Source organism: Populus euphratica, unplaced genomic scaffold (assembly GCF_000495115.2).
Source record: "Populus euphratica unplaced genomic scaffold, PopEup_1.0 scaffold438.1, whole genome shotgun sequence".
Lineage (NCBI taxonomy): Eukaryota > Viridiplantae > Streptophyta > Magnoliopsida > Malpighiales > Salicaceae > Populus > Populus euphratica.
Genome location: NW_011500097.1, coordinates 300,088 through 319,923, shown reverse-complemented (window position 1 = coordinate 319,923; position 19,836 = coordinate 300,088). Strand labels below are relative to the sequence as shown.

At 31.9% G+C, this 19,836-nt stretch overlaps 1 pseudogene; it reads left to right on the top strand.

The window, feature by feature from the left end:
• Window positions 1-19,106, top strand: part of LOC105109338 (heterogeneous nuclear ribonucleoprotein 1-like) — a 26,753-nt pseudogene extending 7,647 nt beyond the window's left edge.
• The last annotated feature ends 730 nt before the right edge of the window (window positions 19,107-19,836 follow it).

Sequence of the window (19,836 nt, the reverse complement as noted above, 5' to 3'; positions counted from 1 at the left end):
GTTAACAACAAATCAAGTTTCTTTCATAGCTCTGGTGTCGGTTATACCATACAGTATGAGATATGAAAGTGTCAAGCATTTGTTGTACTAAAGTGTTATACAACATAAATCTAGATTAGTTATTTAACAAGAAAAGTATTAAAGAGTGAACAAAATAACAAATATAAAATATGTTAGTATCAAACATTAAAGTTCATGTTAAGTTAACACTATAGTTATTTTTACACCATTTGTATAACCTTTTCACCTTAAAATAATAAACTTAACTAAACATAATGAAAGAAAGAAAAATAAATAAACAAAATAAGAACATAAATAACATAAAAGTTAACTAAGTAAAGAAAAAGAAATGAAAGGCATGAATAAGATATTAATGAAAGCAAAACTTAAACAATACAAAGATACAAAGAGAGAAAGCAAAAGCATGAACTTAATCTAGAGACCAAGATGCCTAAATGCATGACAAATGCCTCCTTTTATAGGCAAAAAATAGAAACTATTGATTTGATGACTAATTGATGAGTGGGTAGCCAACTCTTGATTTGGTGACAATCCTTATCTTCTTTTGTCAGCTCAAAACATCATTGATAATATCAGAATTGGAACGACCTGCAAGAAATTGTAGGAAATTATCTCAGCTTTCTAGAAAAAAAATAAAAGTCATTTAGACTTTTACAACTCCAGATATAGGCCATATACTGAACAGTGTTTGGGCTGCAAGACAGATTCAGACTTCTTCATTGTTGTTATAATTTGGACTTGAAAATAGCCTTATTAAATCTTGGGCTCTATATGAAAGTTGTAGGCCTATGTCTTACATTTCCATCCATATAAATAAGACCTAAATCCGAGATCTACAGCACAGATATGACCCAATTACCTAACAATGTTCCAGTTTGGAACGATTTCCATTTTCCTTAAAATCATTGTCATTCATTGAATTCTCAATATCACAGGCCCCATAAGGATTTCTCCATCTTGGTCTTAGCTCTCTAGGGAATGCATAGAGTTGAGAATTATAAAACAAAACTTTTTGACAATTTTCACAAGTTTTGCAGAATGCATGCGTGTCCTTGAGCATGGTGGGCCAATAAAATCCATTTTGAAAGATTTTTGCAGCTGTCTTTTTTGACGAGAAATAACTTCCACATGCTTCATAATGACAAAGTTTAATGACACTACTTACCTCATTGTCGGGAATTAATCTTTGAAATATTTGATCAGGACAATATTTGAATAAGTTAGGGTCATCACAATAAAAATTCTTCACTTCGTTCAAAAACTTTTCTTTGTCTTGATTACTCCAATCAGCTGGCAAATCTCTGAAAGCAAGAAAATTAATATTTTTATCATACCAAGGCATTGGACTAAGAGAAAGTAAGGATTCGTTAGGAAAGTAATCATCGATTGGTGTGATGTCAGATGTCGAATCTGTTGTCACTGTTGACAAAATATTCGCATCAACATTTTCGGTGCTTGTTTCATCCGTGATTTCTTCCTTAGAATAAATCATTTGCAAATCTTCAGATTCATCCAACTCATTTTTACTTAAAGTAGATTCAAATTGATCATAAACTAATTCGTCAATATGATCTACTTCTTGTAAATCATTATCATCTCCAGGTTGCTTGCAAATGTTGAAAATATTCATCTCCAATGTCATGTTTCCAAATGATAGCTTCATCAGTCCATTCCTACAATTAATCAATGCGTTAGAGGTTGCAAGAAACGGATGTCCTAAAATAACAGGAAATGAATTACATGCTTCAACAGGTTCTGTGTCCAAGACAATAAAATCCACAGGATAAATGAATTTATCGACTTGTACTAACACATCTTCAATTATTCCTCTAGGCACTTTTACAGATCTATCGGCAAGTAAAAGAGATATAGAAGTTGGTTTTAACTCACCTAGATTGAGACTTTGAAAAACTGAATATGGAAGTAAATTCACACTAGCTCCAAGATCAAGTAAGGCTCTTTCAATTTTATGCTCTCCAATAAAGCAAGAAATTGTAGGACAACCAGGGTCTTTATATTTCAAAGCATTATTGTTATGAAGAATAGCACTTACTTGTTCGGCTAGAAAGGCTTTCTTTTTCACATTCAGTTTCCTCTTCACAGTGCATAGATCTTTCAAAAATTTAGCATAGGAAGGAACCAATTTAATAGCATCCAACAATGGTATATTGATCCTTACCTGTTTGAAAATTTCAAAAATTTCAGAGTTATGATTAACTTTCCTTTGTTTGGTCATGACTTGAGGAAATGGAAGTGCTGGCGGTGAATCAGTCGTTTCTTTGTAATTTTTAGATTCATCCCCTTCCTTACCCTCAGAGATTGATTCATCATCTTTCTCATAAGGTTCAAGAGAGGTTTTTTCAATAACCTTACCGCTGCGCAGAGTAGTGACTGATTTGACTTGATCCATGTGTTGGCTTCCGAAACTACTTGCATTTGCATTGTATTGCCCTTTGGGATTTTGTTGCGTTTGAGATGGAAACTTACCTTTCTCTTGGAAACTGAGAGCAGATGTGAATTTTGCAAGAGTATCTTTAAAATCTGTTATGCTTTGAGCAAGTTGAGTGTTGATTGTCTCTTGCTTTTCAATGAATGCATACAAAGTTTCCTCAAAATTTCTTGTAGGAGGTGGAGCATGAGGAGGTGCATATCCATGAGAATTTTGGAAATTATGGTGTGCTTGAAACGGTGGTTGTGAAGTTTGTGCATTGTTGTTCTCACTCTTCCAACTGAAATTTGGGTGATTCCTCCAACCAGGGTTGTATGTTTGGGAGTATGGGTTGTGGTTGGCCCTTTGGAAACTGTTTAAAGCATGAGCTTGTTCATGGAGACATTCCTTAAAAGAAGGCAAGGTTGGACAATCGTTGGTTGAGTGTTCATTTGTTTCACAGATTTGACACACAATGTTTTCAACAGATTTTAATTGACCACTCTTTTTTAATTCTAGTGCCTCGACTTTTCTAGCTAAAGATGCAAACTTGGCTTGAAGGTCATGATCTTCCCTAAGGTTGTACATACCTCCACTAGATGTATGAGGTTGAGTTTTACTCAGTGCCTCATATGTACCCGAGGTGTCCCAATTTTGAGCATTTTCAGCTAACAAGTCTAAGTACTCCATTGCTTCATCAGGGTCTTTATCTTCAAAAGTTCCATTGCACATCAATTCAACCATTTGCTTATCTCTAGGTGTTAACCCTTCATAGAAATGTGAAACCAATCTCCATGTTTCAAAACCATGATGAGGGCAAGTACTAAGCAAATCTCGATACCTATCCCAACATTGATAAAATGTTTCTCCTGGTTTTTGAGTGAAAGTGGTGATTTGTCTTTTGAAAGAGTTTGTTCTGTGAGATGGGAAAAACTTCTTCAAAAATTATTGTTGCATTTCATCCCAAGCACGAATGGATCCTGGTCTTAAATTTTGTAGCCATGTTTTAGCTTTATCTTTTAATGAAAAAGGGAAAAGCTTTAATCTGATGGTGTTCATGCTACAATTTAAATTATTATATGTGTTGCAGACCTCTTCAAATTCCCTTAAATGCAAGTATGGATTTTCCAATTCTAAACCATGAAGAGAAGGTAAAAGTTGAATAATACCTAGTTTAAAATTAAAATGAGATGCATCAGGAGGAAAAACTATGCATGATGGTGCACTTGTTCTTGTGGGATTCATGTGGTCTCTAAGTGTTCTAGCACGGTTATTCTCATTATTCTCATTTTGAAGTGATTGATTATCTTCTTCGGCCATATTTTCTGAAAATGATGAGGATACCCTACAAAGTCTACCACTTGATGTATGTGACCATACTTTCATGCACGTGTAGGAATAAAATAAAAAAGAAGAAAAAAGCAAAAGAAGAAGAAACAAAAGAAAAGAAACAAAGTTATATACAAGAAAGTGAAAAAAGAAAATAAAATAACTACTATAATTTATACAAGAACTTACCTCCCCGGCAACGGCGCCAAAAACTTAACACGACTAAAAGATTGATGTCTTCTCCCAAGTGCAGGAGTGTCGAAGTAATAAATAACCCGGCAAGACCGGGGTCGAACCACAGGGAGGTTAATTGTACAAATTATAAATAACAATAATACAATAACAATAACAATAACAATAACAATAACAATAACAATAACAACAACAATAATAATAATACTAACAATAATAATAATACTAACAATAATAATAATAATAATAATAATAATAATAATAATAATAATAGTAGTAGTAGTAGTAGTAATAATAATAATAATAAAGAAAGAGAAGAAGAAGAAGATGATGAGAACTTGGAGATGGAAAATTAATGTAAGGATTAAACAATAATAATAACAAATGTCAAGGTTAGAGATTCCACTAATGGTATGTCAAACAAGTATAATATAAACTCATATTATTCAATTGGAAACTGATTGTGCATCAAAAGTGTCATTAAGTCTCTTATTTTACATATGTATTTATTGTTTTTATTTGGTTGTTTTTATAATAATTGATGTGTTTTTTAGTAATGAAGTTTGTTTTAATGTTTTGATAGGTTTTTGGAGCTTAAATGAATTAATTCAGAAAATTCAACGTCGGAATTCAGAACAAAGAATTGAAGAGACATTTAGTTGAAGATTGAAGCAAATCTTGGTTCAAATAAGTGCTCCAAATTTGTCCCAAAAATCAATTCTATTCATGTGTTGACTTCCGGAACTACTTGCATTTGCATTGTATTGCCCCTTAGGATTTTGTTGTGGTTGAGATGGAAACTTACCTTTTTCTTGGAAACTGAGAGCAGATGTTAATTTTACTAGAGTATCTTTAAAATCTGTCATGTTTTGAGCAAGTTGAGTATTGATTGTCTCTTGCTTTTCAATGAATGCATGTAATGTTTCCTCAAGATTTCTTCTAGGAGGTGGAGTATAAGGAGGTGCATGTCCATGAGAAGTTTGGAAATTATGGTGTGCTTGAAACGATGGTTGTGAAGTTTGTACGTTGTTATTATCACTCTTCCAACTGAAATTTGGGTGATTTCTCCAACCAGGGTTGTATGTTTGCGTGTATGGGTTATGGTTGACCCTTTGGAAACTGTTTAGAGCATGGGCTTGTTCATGGAGACATTCCTTAAAAGAAGGCAATGTTGGACAGTTAGTGGTTGAGTGTTCATTTGTTTCAGATATTTGACATGCAATGTTTTCAACAGATTTTAATTGACCACTCTTTTTCAATTCTAGTGCCTCAACTTTTCTAGCTAAAGATGCAAACTTGGCTTGAAGGTCATGATCTTCCCTAAGGTTGTACATACTTCCACTAGATGTATGAGGTTGAGTTTTACTCGGTGCCTCATAAGTACCCTCAGTGTCCCAATTTTGAGCATTTTCAGCTAACAAGTCTAAGCACTCCATTGCTTCATCAGGGTCTTTATCTTCAAAAGTTCCATTGCACATCAATTCAACCATTTGCTTAATGAGGCTAATCTAGCATTGAGGTTATCAGTCTCTTTCAATTGAAACTTACCACTTGAATGAGAAATGGTGTTTCCAGACTCCACATGAAGTGGGAGAGAGGTCTCCCATTGTTTTGTGTTTTTAGTCAATTGATTAAAAAAATTGAAGGCTTCACTTAGTTCTTTGTCATAAAACTCACCATTACACATGGTTGACACTAGCTTTTTAAAATTTACGGTAAGAGAGTCGTAGAAGAAACTCACTAACCTCCACTTCTCAAAACCATGGTGGGGGCATGCATTTTACAAGTCTTTGAACCTTTCCTAAGCTTGGTGAAATGACTTATTTGGACTACAAGAAAAATTCATCATTTAACATTGTAAAGTTGTCGTCCTATGAGTGGGGAAGTATTTTTTCAAAAATTCAGCTTGCATTTTCCTCTATGTACCTATAGACTTAGGACGCAGGGAGTTTAGCCAAAGCTTGGCTTTATCCTTTAGAGAGAATGGAAACAATTTAAGCTGAATAGTTTCCTTGGTGCATGTTCTATCAATAAAAGTATTATATACCTCTTTAAAGTCCTTAATGTGTATGTATGGATTTTCATAATCGATATAATAATATGTGCAAAAACATTGGATCATGCCTGGTTTTAAATTGAAAGCTTGTTGGTTAAGAGGCCAGATAATACACGAAGGTGTACTTTGTCTAGCTTGGTGAAGATACTCTCTAAGAGTTCGAAAATTAGATTGATCATTGAATTTTGGAGGTCCATTACCTTGAACACTTCCTTCACCCTCTACATCTTCAACATTAGTCATGATGAAAAAAATAATATTACAACTATATGAATATTACAAGAAAGCAAAAAGAAAAAGAAAAAGAAGATTGCAAATAAAAGTAAATGAAATGTAAAAAATAAAGTAATAGCTAAAAAAAAAATATAACTAATTAGAAAATTCCACTCCAATAATAAGCAATATTAACAATAATACATATTAAAAGATAATTATAACAAGCATGAATAAAAAGGCGGTAAAACCAGCCAAGCACTTCAAACAATAAATATATGAAAAATAATCACAACAATAGAACAAAAAATAAAATAAACAAAAGGTGGTAATATCAACCAAGTACTTCAAAAAAAAATCACAACAATACAACAAGATAAAATAAAATAAACAAGAGGCGGTAAAACCAGCCTTATAATATAAACAATAAATATTATAAACTAATTAGAATAAACATCAAAAGAAAAATGGTTGAACCAACCAAAATCCAACTACTAGTAGTCCATTCCATAGTACAATATCTGAAAAGTTGAGGTCAATTTTTTTAGGCTGTAAAACCAGCCATTTGATTTATTTTTTTAATTTTTTTAGGCGGTAAAACTAACCAATTGATTTTTTTATATGATTTTTTTTGTTTTCCAATAATCAAATCTAAATTTGTTACCTTTTCTTGCTAGCTCTCCAGCAATGGTGCCAAAATTGTTTGACCGCGTTTTATGATCGGCTTTTTTTAACTCGCAAGTGCACGAGTGTGTGATGTAGCAATTAACTCGGTAAGATCGAGGTCATATCCACAAAGAGCTAGATCTGGAAATTAACCTAGTTAACAAAAAAAACTCAAGAGAAATTAAATTAACAATAACTTGGTTGAAAACAATTAATGGATTTGTTTCAAATATGTAAACGTGTAAATACATTTTAAATGACAAGAAAAGGTAAGCCTTAGTCCAAATCAATTTTAATGGTTATGTATTGTTGATTCTTTCAAGATATATAAGATAACTCAACCTAATATCAACGATGGTGATATTAGATTAGAAGATATTACAATGAAGTTTAAAAAAGATGAAGATTGATTATTGCTTAAGAATGAACAAGTACTTTCATATTAAGTAAGACATTAAATCAAGCAATTTCTATACCAAAACTAAAGTTTGTTGATTGTGCATCAAAAGTGTCATTAAGTCTCTTGTTTTACATATGTATTTATTGTTTTTATTTGGTTGTTTTTATAATAATTGATGTGTTTTTTTAGTAATGAAGTTTGTTTTAATGTTTCGATAGGTTTTTGGAGCTTAAATGAATTAATTCAGAAAATTCAACGTCAGAATTCAGAACAAAGAATTGAAGAGACATTTAGTTGAAGATTGAAGCAAATCTTGGTTCAAATAAGTGCTCCAAATTTGTCCCAAAAATCAATTCTATTCCAATTCTAGAAAAGAATATCATATGATTTATTTCAAGCCCAAACTTGCCTTATGTTGTGTGCAAACTTCAACCATTAAACACTCAAGGTTTCAATGTCAATCTTAGCCCAAATAATAAGTACATTTGTATACTTATTTGATGCTCAAATTCAGCCCAAATTCAGCCCCAAATCAGCCCAAAATCAACCCTAAATCAACCTTTAAATCAACCCAAACACAATCCATGATCTTACATGTCCACACAACAAATAACAATTGATTTATTTTGGGTAATCCATTGATCCAAGAAGGCAAGCACATGGATGGAAAGCTGGAGGGGATATTTTAACATTATTTTGGGTCAAAAAGAAGAAGGAGACACCTCATAAATGAGGAAGAAAAACGTGCACCAAAGTAGTTGTAAAGCTGTCTTGATTTGATTTTTCAGAACACCTTTCGGTGTTTTGCCCATAACTTTTGACTCAGGTGTCCAAATGAGATGTTCTTTAATGATCTGGAAAGGTAACATAATTGCCTATAAATATGTCTCTAATATACTTCTCCAAAAAAAGCTTCTAAGAGGGTCGAATTGCTGTCCAAAGTTAGAGTCAGATTTGTGTCCGAATTGTTTCTGAAATTGTATTGTGTTCTTCTTTATAGATTTCGGTTCTTTAGTTTGTAAAACTTATTATTTCAGTTGGATTCAAGTTCTTTCATGTTTATTGAAGTGTTCTTATATATAATCATGGTTGGCTTTTTCTGAAATTGTATTGTGTTCTTCTTTATAGATTTCGGTTCTTTAGTTTGTAAAACTTATTTTTTCAGTTGGATTCAAGTTCTTTCATGTTTATTGAAGTGTTCTTATATATAATCATGGTTGGCTAAACTCTTTCTTGGATCCAAATCAAGGATAATGGTGATTGAGGTGAGTTCTTTAGGATATGAATGAATCTTAATGTTTATCTTCTTATTTTCTTCATGAATGATTTATTATTGTAAAGAAATTTTAGAAATCATTTAGGTAATGTTATAATCTTGAATTTTTATGCACAAACTTTAGTTTTGGTATAGAGATTGCTTGATTCAATGTCTTACTTAATATGAAAGTACTTGTTCATTCTTAAGCAATAATCAATCTTCATCTTTCTAATCTTCATTGTAATATCTTCCAATCCAATATCACCATCGTTGATATTAGGTTGAGTTATCTTATATATATTGAAGAAATCACCAATACATCACCATTAAAATTGATTTGGACCAAGACTTACTTTTTCTTGTCATTTAAAATCTATTTACATTTTTTTTATCTTTAAAAACAAATCCATCAATTATTTTCAACCACGTTATTGTTAATTTAATTTCTCTTGAGTTTTTTTTGTTACTTAGCTTAATTTCCAGATCTAGCTCTCTATGGATATGACCTCGATCTTACCGAGTTAATTGTTACATCGCACACTCGTGCACTTGCGAGTTAAAATAAGCCGATCATAAAAAGCGGTCAAGCATTTGTGCATAAAAATTAAGATTATAACATTACCTAAATGATTTCTAAAATTTCTTTGCAATAATAAAGCATTCATAAAGAAAATGAGAAGATAAACATTAAGATTCATTTATATCTTAAAGAACTCACCTCAACCACCATCATCCTTAATTTCGATTCAAAGAAAGATTAGCCAACCATGGTTATATATAAGAACACTTTAATAAATATGAAATAACTTGAACTAAACTAAAATAATAAGTTTTACAAACTAAAATCTACAAAGAAGAACACAACATAATTTCAGTAAAAATTTGGACACAAATATAATGCTAACTTGGGACAACAATTTAGACTCTCCTAGCAGCCTTTCTTGGAGATGTCTATTAGAGACATATTTATAGAAAATTCTGTCACCTTTCCAGATCATTAAAGAATAGCTCATTTGGACACTTGAGTCAAAGGTTATGGGCAAAGCACCAAAAACTATTCTGAAAAATCAAATCAGGCCAGCTTGGAAACCACTTTAGTGCAAGTTTTTCTTCCTCCTTTATGAGCTGTCTCTTTCTTCTTTTTGACCCAAAATAATATAATAATGTCCCCTCTAGTTTTCCAGCCATGTGCTTGCTCTCTTGGATCAATGGATTACCTATAATAAATCAATTGTTATTTGTTGTATGGACATGTAAGATCATGGATTGTGTTTGGGCTGATTTAAAGGCTGATTTAGGGCTGAATTTAAGCATCATATGAGGATACAAATGTACCTATTATTTGGGCTAAGATTGACATTAAAACCTTGAGTGTTTGATGGTTGAAGTTTGCACATTATATAAGGCAAGTTTGGGCTTGAAATAGATCATATGATAATCTTTTCTAAGGTTGGAATATAATTGATTTTTTTAGGGAAAATTTAGAGCACTTATTTGAACCAAGATTTGCTTCAAACTTCAACTAAATTTCTCTTCAATGTTCCGAATTCCAACATTAAATTTTCTGACGTAATTTGTTTAAGTTCCAAAAACCTAGCAAAACATTAAAAGAAACTTCATTACTAAAAAACACATCAATTATTATAAAAACCTAAATAAAAATAATAAATACATATGTAAAATAAGAGATTTAATGATACTTTTAATGCACAATCACCTAATAATCAAAGCGTTAAAATAGAAAAATAATTTGTAAGTACCATAAAGCAAGGTAATCATCATTCAACTTCCATTAATTTATATTAATAAACCAAATCTCATTAAATTTATAAATCTACTTCATCCTTCTTAAAAAAGATATTAATAACCCTTCCTTTTTTACTCAATATATTAACACATAGTTATGGGGCTTTACTTTGAAAAAAACAAAATTTTGGTATAATGTTTAAGGTTAACTTCCTTGGATTTGGATTATTATCTTTTTTTAAAAAAATATATATATACATGTAACTTAAAACACAATGCATCTTTAACCTATGTAACGAGCTTTAAGTTAATGACTCTCAAACTAATTGGTATTAAGGCATTAGGTATTGAGACACCCCTTCGAACTTAGTAACTCGGGTTGTAGATACTGATATATAGATAGTGCAATGTTTGATTTCCTTAAACTTGTCTCCTTAACCCATATAACAAATACTAGGTCAATAGCTCTCAAGTTAGTTGACTATAGGGTATTAGGTGTTAAAACACCCCTTCGCGCTTAATGGCTTAGGTTAGGAAGGCTACGAAACCAAACTTATCTACGTTTTTACTATCTTTAATATTATCATTTTTTTTTGTAAATTATATATTATCTCCTTCCCTTAGTTGCTACCTTTAATAAAAGAACATAATTAATGTAATAATACAATGTCCAACCCACAATCATATGTTAAAGTGTATGTGTGAAAATGAAGTTTTAAGAATACTTGTTAAATGAGTATAAGAGTAAAATCAAGTAATAATAATGCGAGAATTTGTAAACCTGAATATTTCAAGAAGTATTCTGATAGACCTTGTTAAGAATGTTTACTAAGATGCATCTCAAGAGTCACTTTAACAAAAGAACTCCTTTACTCTGCCATCCTAGTAACAATAATTTTGTCAAATGATTTTATTAAAAGTAAAAGTAGTTAGTTAGTTTTTTTTATCAACTACTACCATTTCCCCTTAACTAGAATGAGACATTATCCTCAATGTCATAAGGTAGAAAAATAGAGTATAGAAGACATCACTTGAAACACACTTAAACAAATATAAGAAATAACAAAACACTAATATTATGCTATTAATAAAACCAAAAGAAAAAAAAATTTAAAACTAAAGCATAAATTGTAGTTGTGATTGTAGCTCAGATCTTCCCTTTTTTTTTATGTTCAAAAACAACTTAAATGCCTTTTATAGGTTGGGAATAGGCTTCCCATCAAGTTTTCTTAAAAACTAGCAAACATGGTTTTTTTTAGTTAGATTCCCAAAACTATGTTGAGCATGTTCTTTATGGAATTACACTAACAAATCATGGATTGCACGATGCACATCTCTATTAGGATGCGTCTTAAGAGTCTATACAAGATTATCTAAAGACCCCTTACTCAGGTCATCCTTAATGAATTGTATTTTATCTTCACGGTTTACAGATATCATTCCTAAAAATGACATGTTGGATTACAAGCCCACCTAGCACCTCTATCACAGACTTTTAGTCGTTTTGTACGATGTTTCTTTGCAAAAGTGCATTTACCTATTCCAGACATGTATGAAATGAAAGAATTGGAATACTCACATGATAATCGAACCTTTACTTCAATTAGCCAGCAAATATCTTTAGGAATTCCATGGTTCTTTAATAACCTTAATCTTGCACATCTAGCATGGTAAATTTTTGTAATTGCATTATGAGGTAAAACGGGAAAATGCTTTTTTAATTTTTCAAGAGTGGTGTCCATTTTCAAATGAGAATTGGAGAAATTCAAAGAAGGGAGAAAGAGCAAAGAATTGTACATATATATATATATATCAGTTATTGTGGGAAATTGAAAGAACTGATTTAAGAGTCACAAAGTAACATTATCTACCATTTGACCAGGATGAGAGAGACTAGCAAAATAAAAGTCACACTAAATAGAAACACAAAAACAATGTGTGAAAAAGAATTAATATTTATATACAGGATCACCTAATTCAATAGAGTCATTTTGAACTGAAAAATTATCAAAGTAAACTTTCAAACAATGGTCATTTACCTTGAAAACATTACCATTCTTTGGATTATCGATATTACAGGCCTCATATGGATACACATGTTTCATAATAAAAAGACCGCTGCATCTTTATCTTAGTTTTTCAAGAAATAAATAGAGTTGAGAATTATATAGCAAGACTTTTTTACCAACATTGAATGTTTCTCTAAGTATTTTCTTATCATGAAACTTTTTGATTTTTACTTTATAAATTTTTGAATTTTCATATGTATAATTTCTTATTTCCTCAAACTCATTTATTTGTAATTTTCGTAGCTGACTAGTGTTGTTACTCAATTTTGGACCCCATATGCTAGAGACGGTGTATACCTCTTTCGAACTGAGTGTAGGAGTCTAGCTCATATTTTCTAGAAGATTGACAAAAGCAAACAAATAATTTTTTTTTCCTTTCGAAACCTTGTTTGAGCTGTTTTCTACTCTTTATATCCTTCCCTATTGCTACCAAAATCATCATGTTTTCTTAGATTGATCAGGAGTCTTCATAATGCTAGATTTATTTCTTTTTTATTTGGTCTTTAAGGTTGGATCAATCCCTCAGAATTTGCACTAAAAAAAAGGTTTTGCTGCTGTCGTAATTTTTTGTTCCAATTTAGGCTTTGATTCTAACTTGGTTTTGTACGATATCTGACCATCCTAGCTATATTCTGTCACTCATGACATGTTAAAAAATTAACCTACACTTTATTAGGTCCTAGGGATCATTGTTCTTAGGGCAAATTATCAAGCAAATTTGGATGCTCAACATTGTCAGATCAAGAACCTTTTTAACCAACTAGATTACTGCCAGATTCTGTTCTCTAAAAGTTTTTTATCTTACTTCGACTCTTTCATCAAAGTTGTAGTCCTAGATGTGTAGATAAATTTAGGCTTTTGAATCGCTTGATTTTGATATCAGAAACTCAAGATATTCCTGTTTGAATATCTAACGTAAAGGTAGAGAATTCTACTATAAAAAGGATCCTAACCCGAGTTTTGCACTAAAAACTCTATTTCTATCATAAATTTTGTTTATTTGTTCTTAGATCATACTCCCAATCATATCAGGATTCTCGACATTGTCATTTTCTAAATTGAACCTAGAGATCCTTTTTGACCAACGAGATTACTACCAGATTCTATTCTCTAAAATGATTTTATTTCACTTCGACTCTTTCATCAAAGTTATAGTCCTAGATCAATAGATAAATTTGTACTTTTGAATCACTTGATTTTGATACCAAAAGCTCAAGGTATTCTCGTTTGAATATCTAACATGGAGGCAGAGAATTCTATCGCGGGAAGGATCCTGACCTGAGTTTGACACTAAAAAAAACTCTCTTTCCTTCATAAATTTTATTGATTTGTTCTTAGACACACTCTCAGTTATATTAGGATTCTTGGCATTTGTTAGTTTCTGAATTAGATTAGGAGACCCTCTTTTGATCAACCAGATTACTACTAGATTCTGTTCTCTAAAACGATTTTATCACACTTTGACTCCTTCATCAAAGTTGTAGTCTTGGACGTGTAGATAAATCTGGGCTTTTAAATTGCTTGATTTCAATATTAGAAGTGCACGATATTCATGTTTGGATATCTAGTGTGAAAGTAGGGATTACTTTAGTGAGAAGGATTTTTGCCCAAGTTTGGAGGGACACAATTGCAAAATGCTTATAGATTGAAGACCAATTGCAGGCCAATTTGAAGCCCCTTTTTTTTTTACCAAGGACTAAATGGAAAAGGTGTTAAAATAAGGAAGTTGATTAAAGATAAAAAAAAATAGAAAGGAATTCAGTCAAAGGAAAACATTGAAGAAAACACATTTTTACCTACATAGCTAGTTGTTTTCTTTCTTTCCTTTTTATGTGAAATTTCTTCTTTGGTTTCCATGTTTCTCTCGCTTGAATGAAAAGCTGTAGACCATGTTTTTATTGCCTCATTTCAAATGGAGCAGTTGGCCCTATGGAAGAAAAGAAAGGAGCCACACCATCCTCTAAAAAACTAGAAAGAAATTATATATGATCACAAAATCAGAATCATAAAATTTCAATTTCCTTTATGTATTTTTTTTACTACAAATCAGTAGGGATTTACATCTTAGAATTAATGCATTAAATGTTTCCTAAATAAACCATGTATAGGCTATATAAAAGCCTAAGTTTCTGACCTAAATGAAAGGGAAAAATAGAAAAAAAAGAAAGGAAGAGCAGGGGAAAAGAAACCCAAATAGGAGGAAAGAAAGAATAAGAGAGAGGTAATTCACGAGCAAAAAAAACAAAGAAAATCAAAGAGAAAGAGAAGGAAAAAAAAGAGATGGAGGCAAAACAAGGAGAAAGAAAGGAGGCTTTTCTTTGATACTAAAAAAACCTTCATTGGAATGTTAAAGAAAGAAAAAAGGATACAGAGTAGAGAAGAAGAAAAGTGAAAGACGGAAGAAAAAGAAAACAAAAATAGAAAAGAGAAGAAAAACAGGAGAGACAAAGAAGACCAAAATAGAGAGAGGAGAAAGGAAAGAGAAGGAGTCTTTCTGTGGTTACCAGAGGCAAGAATGTAGAAGCTTTGCCCATCGGCTGACACATCATCTTTGGTATTCAGAACTAGCAGGATTTGCAGTAAAAGTTTTAGTTTCTCCTTCCTTGCAATATTTCAAAGCTGGTGTTTGTTGATTGTTCATTCAAAAAACTTATTTCTGCTTGTCTAGGACGTACGTTTTGTTCTGTTTTGGCAACAAGTTGTACACTTGGTCATTTGTTTTTTTAATACATGTTAAGTTTAGATAGTTTGTCAATACGTTTTCTCCTTCCTTTTTTTTTTGTAAGAGACTGTGAGGCTTAAAGGCCTTCACCAACTCTAGTCCCCTTTGTTTGGTACCTCTTGGTCTTATATTGTTGCATAAGAGAAGTTTTGCTTCTAAACAAAGTTTTAGCCAAAGGAGAAAGCAAATAACGCAAGAGAATGTTCTATGGAGAAAGTAAAAGGCATGAGAAGACTACCTTTATAGTCAAGGTAGTCTTTTGGCAGACTTTTGGTTCACATTTTCATTTTTGTTATTTTCTTTTGAAAATAAGAGAGAGATGGACTTTGGTTTGTGTTGTTAGTTTTTAATTGTTTAATATAAGGGTGCTGCTCAAGTCTTTTCTTTATGTATGAAACAAGTGTGGTGGTACTAAAAGATTGAAAAACGAAATTGGTGAGTTATGGTTTCTGTTATGATTTCGATCTCCAAATCTTAATCTTCTGGTGCATGAGGATTTTTTTATAGGATTTGGGTTTAAGTGAACCAATTGAATCTTATGTGAGTAAAATTTAACTTTGAAAAATTTATTTTTATATATGTCAATGTTTTTGAGTTTTTTTTTTACAAATTTTGGAATTATGGTTTTTTTACCGACTAACTCTCATGTTTTTTGTTTTTTTACTAAAAAAATGTTTCATTTGTGATGCATACAACCAATATCCTAACATGTTTTGAACACTTTTTTTTATGCAAAAGAAGATTGGAAGTTTTGAAAATATGTTTTCACATGAATTTCTTAAACACAAAAAATATTATTTTCTTATATTTTTTGATTTTACAACATGTTTATAAAACTCCAAAGGATATCGACCAATATTCCAAAAAAAATAAATATTTTATTTTTGAGGGAATTCATGTATTATTCACAGTTAATGTTTGGATAAAGAAATCCCAAAGATATGAATATCCAAAATATTTAATGGGAATCAATTGTTATTATTCACTATTAATATTTGGATAAAGAAACTCTAAGTGGTAAATATCCAAAATAATTTTCTAGGGATAATAAGTCATCACACATCCTTGAAAGAAGCCTTGATTATAATTAAGGATATTTTAATTTTATTTTTACTTCACAGTTTATAAGCCGTGAGAGTATAAAATACTAAGACAAAAATAGGCTTTTAAAGTGCCTTACATTTCTAAATTTTTATCCCTCCTCTTTACGATTTATGAGTCACAAAATCTTGAAATACTAAAGGAAAAATGAGCTTTTAAGGCATATGAAATCTCATTAGATTTCTATCTTAATAAATTTAGTTTGAATCAAACCTAGAAAAACTAATGGAATTAGCAAACACCAACACCATAAAAATTATAAAGCAAACCAAATATCAAGCAGCTTACCTTAGGTAGGGCGTACTAGGGGTGCTAATATCTTCCTTTTACGCAACCAATCCCTTGTCTTAGATTCTCTGAAAGACTAGTTGGGGTTCCTAATGACCAAAATACTAGGTGGCGACTCCTTTATATCCACAAATCAAAACAAAAGACCCTGAAATCAATCAAGGATCGCCGCGACGCCGCTCTCCGCGCAAGGGATGTGTGACAACATGGCGACTTCATTGGGGATCCTTGGACTAAGCTTTGTAATTGTTTTTTATTATACTATGTGTTGTTGTTGTTTTTTTACAATGAATGATACTTTGTTTAAAAGCTTTAGCATGCATCTTTACATTCTGTCATACATGGTATAGTCATGCATCACTTTATTATTATTATCTTTTTGAAGGCACAAGCATTTAACTTTAAGTTAAGTGGGGAACTAGCAGCTTACTTTATGACTTGAGCTAAGGTTGAAGTTTGTGTAAACCCCAACTCTTTGTTGAGTGTTTAGACTAATAATGATTGGTACATGTGTCATCCAACTTTCTACTGAACCACCATATTGCCTTTATGAGGGCGATCATTAGGACAGTAAGAGACCCTTTTTTAAAGACCAAGTAGTAAACATACGCTATATCTCACGTAAAGGAACTAGAACCTATCCTTAGGTTGTATGCTCCATAATATCTTTTGCATCAAAACAAGTCTAACCCTAAGACATCTTGAATTGCAGGACTTGTGAATGAAATGGCCACTATTGCTAAATTTTCCATCATATAATATGGGAAAAATTCTGAACTGTCACAATTGATTGAAGAAGACTGCCTTAGAAGCGATGCTAAGAAGCTGTAACCATTCAAGAACCTGAATTGCATTATGAATGAGGTGAACAAGTTAATCATTTTTAGAATGTGGAAAAGGATGCATTTTTAGGAAATACGGACGTGTAATGGAGATTGCAAGGGTAGAAGTATTAAGCCCACCTGTGTGAGCTTTAGTTCATTTTTGGGATCCAGACTACCGGTGTTTTTCTTTTGTAAACATAGACTTATGTCCCACTATGGAGGAATATAGGATGTTGACTAAGTTTTCAAACAATTTATATAAGATTTATTTTCCTTTGAGATCTGATAAGATCATCCCTGAATTGTCAAAACTGCTCAGAATTGCCAACTTGAAAAAGTTTTTGGAAAAGAATGCCACCGGTCTGAAATAAAGGATGCTAGAAATTGAACTAGAAAAGAAGTCAAGATTAAAAAAAGAGAGATTGATTTCCCTGGGCATTTTTGGCCTCGTGTTGTTCCTAAGCCAGACGGGTGTAGTGAGTTTGGAGGTTGTTGCTGCTTATGTAGAGTATGATAATACACAAATCAATCAAGTGGTTGCTATTTTAGCTGAAACCATCTTGACACTTAACCATTGTAGGAGGACCGTAAAAGGAGCAATGAGACGTTGCACGCAGTAGTTGTATATTTGAATGGTTAGCCATATCGAAACAAAAAAAACTTGTCTTTAATAATTTTTGGTGGTTCACCCAAAGACCCTTGAAAGTAGTAGAAGAAGAAGAATGGGGAGATCTAGACAATCAAGTTTGGGTTGACAAATTAGAAAGTTTGCCTAATAGTGATTTCAAGTGGAGAGCCTCATAGGTAACAACAATGAAAATCTGATGAGTTATGGACAAAGACATTGGGTGCCATTGGTAGGGATTATAGGTTATGTGAGTTATGCTCCCGCCTTCATGGTAAGACAACTTGGGGGCATGCAATTTATTTCAAGGACTTTGGGAATTGCTCAATTCTTTGGTCTATTCAGAGATCTTAATACATAAAAAGTTTTGGGGATCATCAAATACGATTGAAAGCATTTGGTTTTGGTTGAGATAGAAGGTTTAAAGGATCCAAGAGCAAGTGAAGGATATGCAGGATGGAGAGACTTAGCTGCTTCAGCCATGCCTTGTGTAGTAGTTAAATCTCCCCAAACTATAGAAGAGCCTATTAAGAGGAAAAATGTTAATAATGAAGAGGAATTGGGAAGACAAGTGGAACAACTTCGGATAGAGTTGAGCAAAAGCTAGAAAGACAAGGCAATGTTAAAAGAAATGATATTGGAAAAAGATAGAAGAAGAGCATTTCTAGATGAGCAAATACAATCTAGAGATGCAAGAATAACAAAACTTGAGTTAAAGTTGGGTGAGGAGAAGATTGCTAGGGAAAAAAGTGAGAAAGAGCTAGGAGGGATGAGTTTGAATTGGATGCAAAGTTGCTCTAAACTTGAAGCAATGGAGATTGACTTTAATGATTTATAAGGAAGCGCATAATATTACCAAGAAAAATTAGCACAAGCTTAGTTCGAACTAATAGGATTGGGAAGTATGAGGATTTGAACAAGAAATATATGGAGTTGGAAAACAGGGATTGCAAAAGAAGAAAGTAAAAGGAAAGGTTTTGAGGCTGTTGAAACAGAGTTAATGTTTAAGAAGAATGAGATAAAACTTGACAAGGAACATGAAAAGGTGAAGTATTTGGACGAGAAGCTAGCAGAAATGGAAAAACACAAGGATCAAATTAACTCCAATGACATTACTTTGAATAAAACCAATATGTTGCTTATAGAAAAAGATGACCAAGACAAATAAGCAAATGAACGAAGCTACTGCACATGCTCAAATTATTAGAATCAATGCATGAAATGTGGGAAGGGACATCATTCGTTATCACCAAAGCTTAGCTGAAATTGATGTCTTTCTATGAAAGATTGAGAACCACAGCTTTGCCTTTTTACCTTTGGCTAGAGATTTTATGGAGGAAATGGATTAATATATTTTATATTTCCTTTTTATTTATAAATGTAATAAATTTATCAAGCATTAATGAAAAGGGCATTGACCCAACTTCTTATACAAAATTTGTCTCTTGGTGAATATTATTCAAGTAAACGACTTGAAAGGTAGTACTCCTAGCAAAACAATGTGACAAGAGAACCTATATTTATAAGGTGGTGGCTGACACGACTAAAAGATTGATGTCTTCTCCCAAGTGCAGGAGTGTCGAAGTAATAAATAACCCGGCAAGACCGGGGTCGAACCACAGGGAGGTTATTTGTACAAATTATAAATAACAATAATACAACAACAATAACAATAACAATAACAACAACAATAATAACAACAATAACAATAACAATAATAATAATAATAATAATAATAATACTAATAATAATAATACTAATAATAATAATAATAATAATAATAATAATAGTAGTAGTAGTAGTAGTAGTAGTAGTAGTAGTAGTAATAGTAGTAGTAGTAATAATAATAATAATAAAGAAAGAGAAGAAGAAGAAGATGATGAGAACTTGGAGATGGA